Genomic DNA, 14,336 nt, shown 5'->3' with positions numbered 1-14,336 from the left:
TAATTAGGTGTTACTAATATTAATTTTTAATTATAATAATACTAATGATAATAGATATTGTGATAATGATAATACTAATTATAACTTTAACGATAATAACGATAGTAATAATAACAATTTTTAATGATAATACTTTTTTATTGATAATGATAATAATAATAATAATAATAATAATAATAACAATAATAATAATAATAATAATTAGATAAAAACTATAACGACGATAATAATAATCATTTTTAATAATAATACCAAATTTCAATTGACTATAACTTCAAATCCGTTCATCGAAACCATTCGATATCTAATTGAAAAGTTCTTAATTTTTCGCTAGCTTTCCAACGACATGCATATCTTATACCTTATCTCAACCGTATATATAACTAATTCAGGATTCAACATAATCTAACTAAAGGCAATATCAAAAGTACAAACATGCATAATCCTATATACTCGAGCACTAGTCAGGGATACACTATTAGTATGTAAAAGTGAAATAACGAGTGCTTACGTATCAATATTAGGATTCAATATTGCAGGAAAGGTACGTAGATGCAACGGAAATGATAAACACTAAATTTACCTCACGAGCATACCCATGAACTATACCCATAACCTCCATAGCTATAATCCATAATTTCCTTAGCTTTGCCCCGCTCGCATAACCCGTTTGAAATAACTCGCTCATGACCTCGTCGTAGTATTTTATGTACAATACTAATAATATTATTTGATAACACTAATACTAATAATAATAAGATTAATATTAATAATCTTAATATTAATAATAATAATAATAATAATATTTAAAATATATATATTTATATATTATGATGCGGAGTATGAAAAATGAATCACAAAACTGAAGAAATCAATCGTTTTATAGGATGTGAACCTCACCTACCCCTCATGTGATCGCATGAAATTGTGAGGTGAGACTCATGCTTTCGCATGAGCCTCTTTTACAGCTCATAATTGATCACAAAACTTGCCGACACTCATTTGATTAGTATAAAGAATTATATATATTATTTAATCTTTATAATTAATTAAATATTATATTATATTTATGTGCGTAGTAAAAATGTAATTTTTGTTCGAATGACTCGTACGTTGTCACTCGATTCATGTACCACCTTCGGTTTTTCGAGCGCACTTTCGTACGTTTAGAAAACTAGCCTTTTACATTACGCGGCGTGTACCCTTATTAATAATTTGACTTACTCATCAATAAATTACCTTATAAAAATGTAACTTATTAAATTGAGCGTTGTGGTCATTTGCTTCTATAAATGAGTGACTCGTTGTTTATCAAAATATATTATTTTAAATCAGGACGTTTTATGACTAAGTTAATATATATATATATATATATATATATATATATATATATATATATATATATATATATATATATATATATATATATATATATATATATATATATATATATATATATATATATTATTTAGAATTGTAAATTTGTACATAATATATATGCTTGAAATATTTATCTAATGATATAATATTTAGTCTTTCAAACCAATTGTATTTCAAAGTTCGTTTTCTATAATTTAACTCGTTTTGAATAATAGTAGTTATTTTACCAAATAATATTTTTAATATGAAAACTAAATAGTTGATTTATCAAGGGACACGATTTAATCAAAGTAAAGTACACTTTTGAAATTTAAAACGGAAATGATTACTAACTTTTGACTAACCTCATTTGTATCTTGATGATTACAATCTGCGTTCAACCCTTTCATGATTCTTGAAAACGCCTCAATCAAGAGGATGATCCAACTACACATTTTCTACGAAAGGGAGAACTTATGCATATAGTTATGCACCTGAAAACACTCGGAACCTGAGTAAGCGTTTAACAAGTATCTGTGCTAGCTCCTTTAGCATTGTTATTACCGTAAATAACATTGCAAATCTTTTCCAAATTAGCTAATTTTGTCACAGCTCCAGCAAACCAACTTCAACTTTCATACAGATTAGACTTATTATAACATTGATATATAAGTTTGCCTTTCATCATTGTTACCGGGGAACCATTTATATTCCACCACATTAGCAGTAAACTTACCAGCAACTTCATTACTCATTGGCTTAAGTCTCTCCGAAGAACCATTATAATTGTTCATTAAAACCTTATCATATACTCATCCACATCTTATAACGAGAAATACCATACCAATTACTGGGAATTCGCAATCAGTATTTTGAATCTCGCAACGTTTTTACATCAACAGTTATATGAATACATATAACATTTATCTCTTAGAATTATGATCTTCCATTCTGAAATTCTAAAAAGTACTCTAGCTTACGAATCAGATATCTGAGTTCTGAAAAAGCTGAATGAAGCAGCAAAAACTGTAAATGACCTTAACAGTCAAAAGTTTGATGATAAAGAATAATGTGTTGGCAAAGCTCGGAAAAAGAGAAGGTTTGGAACTGGAAAACGGATTGAGCAAACCTTGAAGGAGGCTGTGGACAAGCTACAAAGACTAAACCTGCCTTCAAAGAACCCAAATGATCCAGTATCTACGGAAGTTATTAACGAATACCTTGCTCCTAACTCTAAACTCTTACGAATAAATCTTCATCATCATCCATCGATATTAGAAATTTTAAGATATCATCGTATCTTTTATTATAAATATTCTCAATATTTCTGGAGATATTTTCATAACTATTCTTATCTGAAATCATTTATCTTCTCGCGTTATCTGTATTACATCATGAAGGAAACTGTTTAGTTTCTATATTATGTAAACCTTCGAGCTTAAAATATGAATGTTTTTGAAGTAATGTTGAGAATTGAAGCATGAATTAGTATAATATAATGACACTTGATCAACATGATTATATTACGGTAAGTCATGCTGAGTTTCTAATGGAACATGATGATTCACACACGCTACCATCATCATGTTCCATGTTACACGACTCTTACATTCTACTAAATCTCTAAACAAAAAAAAATAAGAATATATTTTCTTGATAATTCTATCTTTTCCAGTGACTTCTGATAATTTGGCAAATGTTTCGGAAATATGAATTGAAGTATAAAAGATGAGAGTTGTGGAAATAATGGGACGGAAGAAGTTCATTTATAGTGAAATATCCGACAGAGCAATCGAAACAGATTAATGTATTTAACCAAAGAAGATCCTAATTTCCTTAATTACCGAAGAAATCAAATCTTATTACGAAGATTTCCTCTAAATTCCTTGAATTCCGGGAATCCACTATGACTACGTCAAAAGTTAATTCTCTATCTCAATCTTTTGTGATAGCTTCATTCGTACTCTTCGATTAATCGAATTGTTTTATCCATATTACTCAATGATAATAAAACTCTATTTATTAGCTCATATTCGTCAGAAAAAAATTCTTATTGTTAGCCATGACGATCTCAATCAAATTTCGGGACGAAATTTCTTTAACGGGTAGGTACTGTGACGACCCAGAAATTTCCGACCAAATTTAAACTTAATCTTTATATGATTTCGACACGATAAGCAAAATCTGTTATGTTGAGTCTCAAAAAATTTTGAACTATGTTTATGTGTTCAAATAACCCTTCGACTATTCCCAATGATTCACGAACATTTGTATTCAAATAAATAAATAAATATATATATATATATATATATATATATATATATATATATATATATATATATATATATATATAATAAATTGAAACGCTAGTAAACTATTATATGCATTTACTGTTATAAATAAATATGTAAAATAATTTACGAAATAATAATATTTGTTATTAATTATAGTTATATTATTTGGATATATATATATATATATATATATATATATATATATATATATATATATATATATATATATATATATATATATATATATATATATATAGTTAGTTAGCAACGGAACACGAAATATCATCCGTGTTAGAATAATTGGCACAAAAGATCTAAGGAAAGGCTACTTCAGTGTATGCACACATTTTGATTCCCGACATTTTATCATATTGATTGTTTGTCTCCCCAACTAATGATATATATATATATATATATATATATATATATATATATATATATATATATATATATATATATACGCTCATGTATACCCTTATATTCAATCACTCACAAATTTTTCCTTTGTTTCCCATACGTCACACGTTTCCCTCACTTGGTCATACACCGCAACCAAAGATTAAAATGATCCAACACACTTACACAAAAATACACACAAATATCCATTTCCATATGCTGCTAATTTCGATCACTACACTATATATAATAATATACACTATTATAATTATTATTATTATTTTATATATTAGAGTGCCGGCAGATGATTCAAAACTCTGGCTGCTAGAATACTGATTTCACTTTGTATCACTGTTCAGTTATTAAATTTATGAATTACTTTTTGATAACTGTATTTGTTTCATCCATCTCTCTCTGTCTCCATTTTCATCATAAATATATATCTATGTTACATAACTTATATGAACATGAATATACACTACACTCTCGTTTCACTTCCATCACCACCATAATCTCACCTTTAAGAACCGTCACCCAATAAACCCATCATTCACCCAACAACAACAAACCACCGTCTCTTTTCTCTCCTCTTTTTCTGTTTGCCGTTTAATCGAACTCAGCTGCTATTGCTATGAGTATTCTGTCTCAACAACAACTCCAAGAATCACCCAACAATTATCTTGTAAGCTACTACTATTTTTTTTTTACTGCCATTATTCTTGATGTCATATATTAATCCTAACCCTAACCACCCTCACTAAACCATATTCATTTAACCACCACATCGTTCACTTTTGTTTTGCTCGATCAACACCCGGAACAGCACCTCCACACGCCACCTTTCTTGAACCACAATCACCATCGTGATTCACCCAGGAATATTTTGCAACTTATTCAAAACTATCACCATTAAACAACCATAACAATCACCACCATGTTTAACTTTCACTACCACCACCAAAACCGTTAATCTCACCATCACCAACACACCTGCAACTTGTGTTCTTCTATTTCTAGTTCGAGCTAGCAACAGCCAAACACCTCCTGCTACTTCTCTTTTTTTCTGTTTACAACCGTAAAACACCATTGATAACCATCTCTCTGATGGAAAATCGTGTGTACTTTTAACAATTCAGATTAACGCAGCGGATAATTAAAATAATGATCTTTTATTATTTTATGAACAAAAATTACAAAATTAAATAATCACTTATTTAAAAATATGCACACGATTAATTTATCTCATGGATCCAGTTACACCATAATAATTGTCATGAAATTAAAATACAAAGTGGATTTAACGGTATACCTTTCTTGAAGAAACTGATGAACGAAGAGAAACCTACGATCAAAGGGTATGACCGCCTCTTTGGATAGTCCACTACACTTTCAAACAACGCTAATGTATGCTAGTCCAAACCCAAGTAATTATTAATATAATCAAGTTATATTAATAATAAATAATACTCCGTATGAAAAGTAACTCGTATTGCTTTTCGTAAAATCGAAAAAGAAACGTGAAGTTTCTTTCTGACTTTGACTGCAACCACCAAACACCCTTTTGGTATTTTATGTATTTAGTTGTTTCCTCGTACAGCAAAACCAAAAGAGGAATTCAATTTTGTGGATTCCTTTTTTTTTTCTTTTCGTGTATATCCCCAAAAGCCAAAAGATGATGCTTTATATATTATAGAGTAACCGACTTTTAGCTTTCAAATTGATACACGAGTTTTCAAGCAAAAGATACGGAGTATATGTTAATTGTAAATAAAAATTCTTTCCATTTTTTATTTCCAACTTGTGGACCAAGTTATAATATTATAATTAATTAACTCATATTAATTAATTAACTTATATTAATTAATTAATTTATAATTAATTATTTTAACTTGTTCCGTTACTTGAGTAATATATATATATATATACATCATATATATATATATATATATATATATATATATATATATATATATATATATATATATATATATATATTTCATTTGACGTCTAGGTGTATATATGTGTGACCCCAAAGGCTCAAATAAATTTAGTCATATAGTTATACGTTGTACCTTACACATTAATCCTACAGACTCCCACTTGTGTATGGTACAATACCAAGTAACTATACAAACAATGGATACCGTCTAGCAATAGGCCATTGTCCCTAAATTCACATGAGGATAGTTTCTCAGAACTTCTTATGGTAAGTGTTAAATGTCATTCGTTCCTTAGTTTTAGATACTTTAGTTAAACTTGAGATATGGATCATTAGTCATTCTCATTTGTTTAACAATTTTATTTCTCGATCTTATAACTGAATTAGATCACCAAATTAATTAAGTATCATCTTAATTACATCTGGGTGCGGCCACACAAATATCTTATTCATTCATCGAGGAGCTCAAAAGTATCTAACTCCAAACATTTTGGAGGAACAAATCCTATATTGCATACACGTATCTGTCACGAGCTTTACATTATACCCAATGATGACCTTTATTACATCCTTATTCAGGACAGCGTTTAACCATATCAAAGTACAATGTTCCACACATCAAAACTGGCGTGCATCTCAAGTCTAAGGACATAAAGACATAATCACTAAAAGATTCACTACTGATAACGATCCATGTAGTGATATCTCGGATGGGTCATTCCAATATTCATCATCAATGAATATATATGAATTTGGTCTCTACAAGTTAACTATTTATCATCAATAAATATAACCAAACATTCATATTAATCTTAATTCATGTTATTCCCATACCATGACCGATTATGGAGATTTTGAATAATCAACAACTATTCATGGATTAAACATGTTAATATAGAACACAGTGATATAAATGAAAACGATCATACCAACTATATATCAATTCATTAAGATAGAACTGCTTAATGTTCCAAAATTATCCAAATACTAAATTACAATTAAAAAGATCAGCAGCATAACGAAGTCCAATACTACTAGCATGATCATCATGCTTGTTATATGTCATGGGCTTCGTGAACGGATCAGCCACATTATCATCTGTATGAACCTTAAGAATACTAATATCATTCCTCTCAACGACTTCTTGAATGTAGTCAAACATTCGAAGAATGTGTCTGCTACCCTTACGTACACGTGATTCTTTCGCAAGTACAATAGCACTTGAATTATCACAGTACATTTCTATAGGGGATTCAATGCTGGAAACTACTATGAGTTCAGCAATAAACTTTCGATGCTGTGCAGTTTCTGAGGCAGCAATGTATTCTGCTTTCGTTGTAGACTGTGCAACTGTGCTCTGCTTTGAGCTCTTCCAATCAACTACCCCGCCATTCATGACAAAGACATATCCTGACTGGGATCGAGAATCATCTCGATCAGTTTGAAAACTAGCATCTGTATAGCACTTAATACTCAGATCTTCTTTTAAACCACCGTAAACTAAGAACATATCTTTAGTTCTCCACCGCAAATACTTAAGAATGTTCTTAACAGCCATCCAATGTTCTTCACCTGGATTCTGTTGATAGCAACTCGTCAAACTCAAAGCTAACGAGACATCAGGTCTAGTACATAACATGGCATACATGATGGATCCTATAGCTGAAGCATACGGGATACCTTTCATTCGTCTTATCTCATCAGGTGTAACAGGACTTTGAGACTTACTCAAGATTACACCCTTTTGCACGGGCAATGCTCTGCGCTTAGAGTTCTGCATGCTAAATCTATGCAAGATTTTATCAATGTATGTACTTTGACTCAAACCAATAAGCCTTTTTGATCTATATCTATAGATCCCGATTCCAATAATATATTGAGCTTCCCCAAGATCCTTCATGGAAAAACATTTTCCAAGCCAAGACTTAACATCTCACAAAGTTGGAATGTCATTTCCAATAAGTAGTATGTCATCAACATACAAGATCAAGAAGACTACTTTACTCCCACTAGCTCTAATGTAAACACAGGGCTCATCTCCGTTTTAAGAAAAACCAAACTCTTTAATTTTCTCATCAAACTTGAGATTCCAGCTCCTGGATGCTTGCTTCAATCCATAAATGGATATTAGAAGCTTGCATACTTTATTAGGATGCTTAGGATTCACAAACCCTTCCGGCTGAACCATATATACGTCCTCGCTTAGGTCGCCATTTAAGAAAGCAGTTTTGACATCCATTTGACATATTTTATAATCATGAAAGGCAGCTATGGTATCCTAATTGATTTAATGCTCGCGACCTATGAAAAAGTTTCCTTATAATCAGTTCTTTGAGTTTGAGTATAACCTTTTGCCACCAATCGAGCCTTAAAAGTGTTTACATTACCGTCCATGTTAACCTTCTTCTTGAAGACCCATTTACACCCCACTGTCTTGCAATTGGGTGGAAGATTAATCAAGTCCCATACTTGATTATCTTTCATGGACTGCATCTCTGCCTTCATAGCATCTTGCCATTTTTCAGATTCTGGATTTGATATGGTCTCACCGTAGCTAGAGGGTTCATCATAATCCCCTAGATGAAGTTCATCTGAATTAATCAGAAGATTTAGCCTCTCTGGTCGATGAGGAGTTCTAGTAGATCTATGAATTACAGGTGTAACACGTTCTGGCTCACCAACAGCGTGTTCAGCTTCAACGTGCGGTTGGCTAGTGCCTTCAGAAGGTATGTCACTTTGTGATTCTTGAATTTCTTCAAAATCTACTTTACTCCCACTGACTTCCTGTAAGAGAAGATCTCTTTCAAAGAATTCAGCAAACATAGCAGTAAACACTTTATTTTCAGCTTGGTAGTAAAAGTAGTAACCCATTGTTTCCTTTGGGTATCCCACAAAGTGACATTTGATACCTCTGGGTTCTAACTTGTTTGAAGTGTCACGTTTCACATACGCTTCACAACCCCAGACTTTCAAATAAGACAACTTAGGACTCTTTCCATGCCATAACTCATATGGTGTCTTTTCTACCTTCTTGGTTGGAACCATATTGAGTATGCGTGCAGCAGACTCTAATGCATAACCCAAAAAAGACATTGGCAGAGTAGTTAGACTCATCATAGATCAAACCATATCAAGTAAAGTTCGATTCCTCCGTTCAGACGCACCATTGTGTTGTGGTGTGTAAGGTGGAGTGAACTGTGAGATGATCCCACAATTCTTCAGGTGGTCCAAAAACTCTTGACTCATGTATTCCCCTCCTCGATCAGAGCGAAGAGCTTTAATGGTCTTTCCAAGTTGATTCTCTACTTCATTTTGGAAGATTTTAAACGTTTCAAAAACTTCATGTTTATGTTTCAGCAAGTAAACAAAACCATATCTACTATAATCATCAGTAAATGTAACGAAGTATGATTCACCATGTCTAGATATAGTTCTAAAAGGGCCACATACATCAGTATGTATTAGTCCTAAAAGATCTTTAGCCCTTTCACCTAAATTGGAGAAAGGAGCCTTTGTCATCTTTCTACATAAACATGACTTGCACACATCAAATGACTCAGAGCCATTTGATTCCAAAAGCCCTTCAGATTGGAGTTTTGAAATGCGTTGTTTGTTTATATGACCAAGACGACAATGCCATAGATAGGTATTATTCAAGTCTTGCTTGGCAGTACAGGTATATACAGAATTATTATTTGAAATCACACCATGCATATCAATTTCAAAAATACCATCACGTGGATAAGCATTAAAATAAAAGATATTATCCTTAGAAACTAAAATACCAAAGTGCGTAAATGCAAGTTCAAAACCAACATCTTTTAAAAGAGAAACTGAAACTATGTTGCTCGTAATACTAGGAGCATAATGACATTGTTCCAACAAAACAATAAGACCACTAGGTAGAGTAAGCTCATAAGTTCCAATAGCTTTAACAGCTGCTCGATCCCCATTGCCTACTCTTAAATCCAGTATGCCTTTCTTCAGTCTCTTACTTCTTCTCATTCCCTGCATATTGTTACAGATATGAGTACCACAACCAGTATCAAAAATCCAGGAATCACTAGAAAAAGTATATAACTGTATATGAAATATACATGATTTGCTGGCTTCGCCAGCTTTGCCTTTTCTCAACTCAGATAGGTAGGAGGGACAATTCCTCCTCCAGTGGCCAACTTTTCCACAGCGGAAACATTCGACGTCTTTCGCTGGGTTTTCTTTCTTGGGAGGTGGTGGAATCTTCTTATTATCAATTGACTTTCCTTTTCCTTTTCCCCAAGTTTTCGGCTTATTCTTTTTCACCTTACCATCCCTAATCATCAGGACACCCGGATTGGAAACCTTAGATGGAATATTCTGTTCAGCAGTTTTGAGCATCGAGTGTACCCCTGCCAGAGATTTCTCCCAACCTTGCACATTGTAATTCATCATAAATTAGTGATACGATTTTGGTAGTGAAGCTAAAACCGTGTTCACGGCCAAGTTAGGTGGCAAGGTAGTTCCAAGTTTTTCCAATCGGTCAATGTAGATTTTCATTTTCAAGACATGAGAGCTCACTGGCTGACCCTCCTCCATTTTGCATGTTTGAAGAAGTTTATAAGTTTCATACAACTCTTGACTAGCTTGTTTCTGAAACATATTTTTCAACTCAGTCATCATATCATATGCAGTATGATCTTCCATTTCCTTTTGGAGGTCAGAAGTCATACTAGCAAGCATGATTAAAGCTATCTTCTCTTGCTCATCAAACATCTTCTGATAAGTATTCTTTTGAGCAGTAGTAGCTGTCTCAGGAGGAGCTTCGGGTAAGGGTTCTTCAATTTTGTTCAACTTCCCTTCATATTTGAGAATGATTCTCAAGTTGCGGTACCAGTCTAGGAAGTTTGAACCATTGAGTTTCTCCTTCTCCAACAAAGAACGGAGAGTGTTTTGGTTTACGTTTTGATTGTTTGACATCTACAAAAGAACAAGATTCAATTTAGTATTTTCGATATAAAACTTTAATAAATTAACTACCCAAGTTTTTATATATTTTAAAAACAATTAATTTACGAAAGCCTAAGATCCACATAGAGATTCCATAGACACATCTGTTGATCAGCTAGCAATTATGGAGTCTATTGGTAGGTAGCGGGTACCAATTTCATCACAAGTGTAACTCTTAGATCTTTATGTGACCTAGAGATATGTGTAGTCCAACAAACTACTATTATCTACTGGCGTGTTTGTCCCATCTTTGCCTCGAACTCAGGTCTCACTGTGAATACGATTAAGTCGTCCAATTTAGAAACAGTGGAAATTTAGCCTAGTCTCACTCGTAACTAAAAATCCACCTCGTGGCTATAATTCAATTAGGTCTCACCGTAATCAAAAAATAACGAGGAGTGTTTGCAAGCTCATTGGATGGCATGACTTAAATTTGACGGGTATATTGAAAAGTTTGTGTTAACGAATAATGCATGCACACAAGATTCGTTACACTAATTGTTAAAACATTTTAACCAATTATATATGTCGATCGTGTTTGTGTGTCTAGTTTTTTATTTTATTTTATATATAAAATTTAACAAATACACAAATGTGTATCGTTTTAAAACAATTTTAAAATATGTCACCCATATATATTATTTGAGTTTCAAAATACATTTAACTGTAAACTCGTTAGAGTTTAACATTTTTAAAATTATCAATTTTAATCTTTGAAACTCGTTACCGATTTTATTTGATGTTTTCATCAAAAACAATTTGCATATATTATAATCAGAAATTAAATATAAAATACAATAAATAAAACACAGCCATGCATCACACACATACATAGTCTAGCCCAAAATATCCTATGCTTGATCCCATGAGCCGTCATGGGATCAAGAGGTCAAATTAAGGACAAACCATAGCTCCCACTTGATTCAAGATCCAAGTGAAAACTTGCCGAATGCCATCGTTGTTAACTTGACCTGTTCCCCATCTTCTAAGTCAAGCTCCAAGTTGCATCTTTATCTTCAATCTTCATCTTATTACATTTATTCAAAATTGAAAATACGACTAGTCTATTACATTTACAAATTGAAATAAACCAAAATACAATACTATGAAATTGAAAATAAACAAAATACAACTTTGGCTTCTATGGCCTCCAATTAAATCAAAAATAACATGACATAAAATTGCCGTAACCAACAATCACAACAATCACACAATGGTCGGGGCATTATGGGCTATGTATGCAATCACAATTTAATAACAACATTATTAAACCTATATATGGCTTGTCCATGATTACAATGCATGTGTATAACCATGGAATAAAATAAATATTAAATAACCAACAATTATACAAGCCATAACTTTCTAAATTCAAAATTTAAATAGTGAATTTCTTCATATCTTATTTGTGCGTCATGAGGTAATCAACAAAGTTGACTTTCAAAACCATAAGGGTTTTGAATTTTACCAATTCACCACAAAGCTAGATCTAAGAAAATCACGCGACAATTAAGACGGTGTAAAAGCGGCTCTTGATACCACTGATGGAAAATCATGTGTACTTTTAACAATTCAGATTAACGCAGCGGATAATTAAAATAATGATCTTTTATTATTTTATGAACAAAAATTACAAAATTAAATAATCACTTATTTAAAACCATGCACACGATTAATTTATCTCATGGATCCAGTTACATCATAATAATTGTTATGAATATAAAATACAAAGTGGAGTTAACGGTATACCTTTCTTGAAGAAACTGATGAACGGAGAGAAACCTACGATCAAAGGGTATGACCGCCTCTTTGGATAGTCCACTACACTTTCAAACAACGCCAATGGATGCTAGTCCAAACCCAAGTAATTATTAATATAATCAAGTTATATTAATAATAAATAATACTCCGTACGAAAAGTAACTCGTATTGCTTTTCGTAAAATTGAAAAAGAAACGTGAAGTTTCTTTCTGACTTTAACTGCAACCACCAAACACCCTTTTGGTATTTTATGTATTTAGTTGTTTCCTCGTACAGCAAAACCAAAAGAGGAATTCAATTTTGTGGATTCCTTTTTTTTTTCTTTTCGTGTATATCCCCAAAAGCCAAAAGATGATGCTTTATATATTATAGAGTAACAGACTTTTAGGTTTCAAATTGATACATGAGTTTTCAAGTAAAAGATTTTTAGGTTTCAAATTGATACATGAGTTTTCAAGTAAAAGATACGGCGTATATGTTAATTGTAAATAAAAATTCTTTCCATTTTTTATTTCCAACTTGTGGACCAAGTTATAATATTATAATTAATTAACTCATATTAATTAATTAACTTATATTAATTAATTAATTTATAATTAATTATTTTAACTTGTTCCGTTACTTGAGTAATATATATATACATCATATATATATATTTCATTTGACGTCTAGGTGTATATATGTGTGACCCCAAAGGCTCAAATAAATTTAGTCATATAGTTATACATTGTACCTTACACATTAATCCTACACTCTCTCGCTCTCACTATCTCTCTCTTCTCCTTTTGTTTTTCTACTTCAATCAGCAAAATGACCACCAAATCATCTAGCTTCAACTATAACAACATTAAATCCTCTTCAACCTTGAATTACCACCATCTCGTTATATTTTCTTTTTCCTATCTGTTTCCTGTTCTAATCAATACCTTAGTGAACCAACCAATACAACAATACTAAATCAAAACCTGAAACTAGTATTATTGTTATGAGAAGATGATAATGAACCGATTACCTGTTATTCCTATCTATTCCTGTTTTGCAAAAACCATAACCCATATTAAACTCCAATTAGTGCTGCGTTTTCTTCTGTGTTTCCGATAATAGAACCACACCAATACAGCCATCCTCACAACCATAATCTCTTCCTCTTTCCTCTCTCTCTCTCTCTCTCTCTCTCTCTCTCTCTCTCTCTCTTGCTTCAATTGTCGACAACTATCATCACCATAAATTTTTCCATCTCTATCCTCTTCCTTGTTTCTCCTTCGTGAACCCAAACCAAACCACCACATCATAATCATTGTTTGCTGCTACGCTTCTATTTTTCTTTTCTTTTTCTTTGTTCCTGTTCGTTTCCACTTGAACTATTACTGCCCATGGATATTGATAATGATGCTCTAATGATGATGATGAATATTGATGAATAAAGATTATGTGAGGGAAGAATGTGATATACAGCTATATAGAGGAATAGAAACAAATGACTAAGATCATGATTTTGATTAGTGGTAGGGTTATAATGTCAATTTTTTTTCTTTAAAAACAATCGATGCAGATAAGTTAATGGACGGTTTATTTCATTGGATCCAATTTAAACATTCATG

This window comes from Rutidosis leptorrhynchoides, chromosome 3, assembly GCF_046630445.1.
Source record: "Rutidosis leptorrhynchoides isolate AG116_Rl617_1_P2 chromosome 3, CSIRO_AGI_Rlap_v1, whole genome shotgun sequence".
NCBI classification, from domain to species: domain Eukaryota; kingdom Viridiplantae; phylum Streptophyta; class Magnoliopsida; order Asterales; family Asteraceae; genus Rutidosis; species Rutidosis leptorrhynchoides.
The sequence above is the reverse complement of the archived record's forward strand: the minus strand, read 5'-3'. Positions refer to the sequence as shown.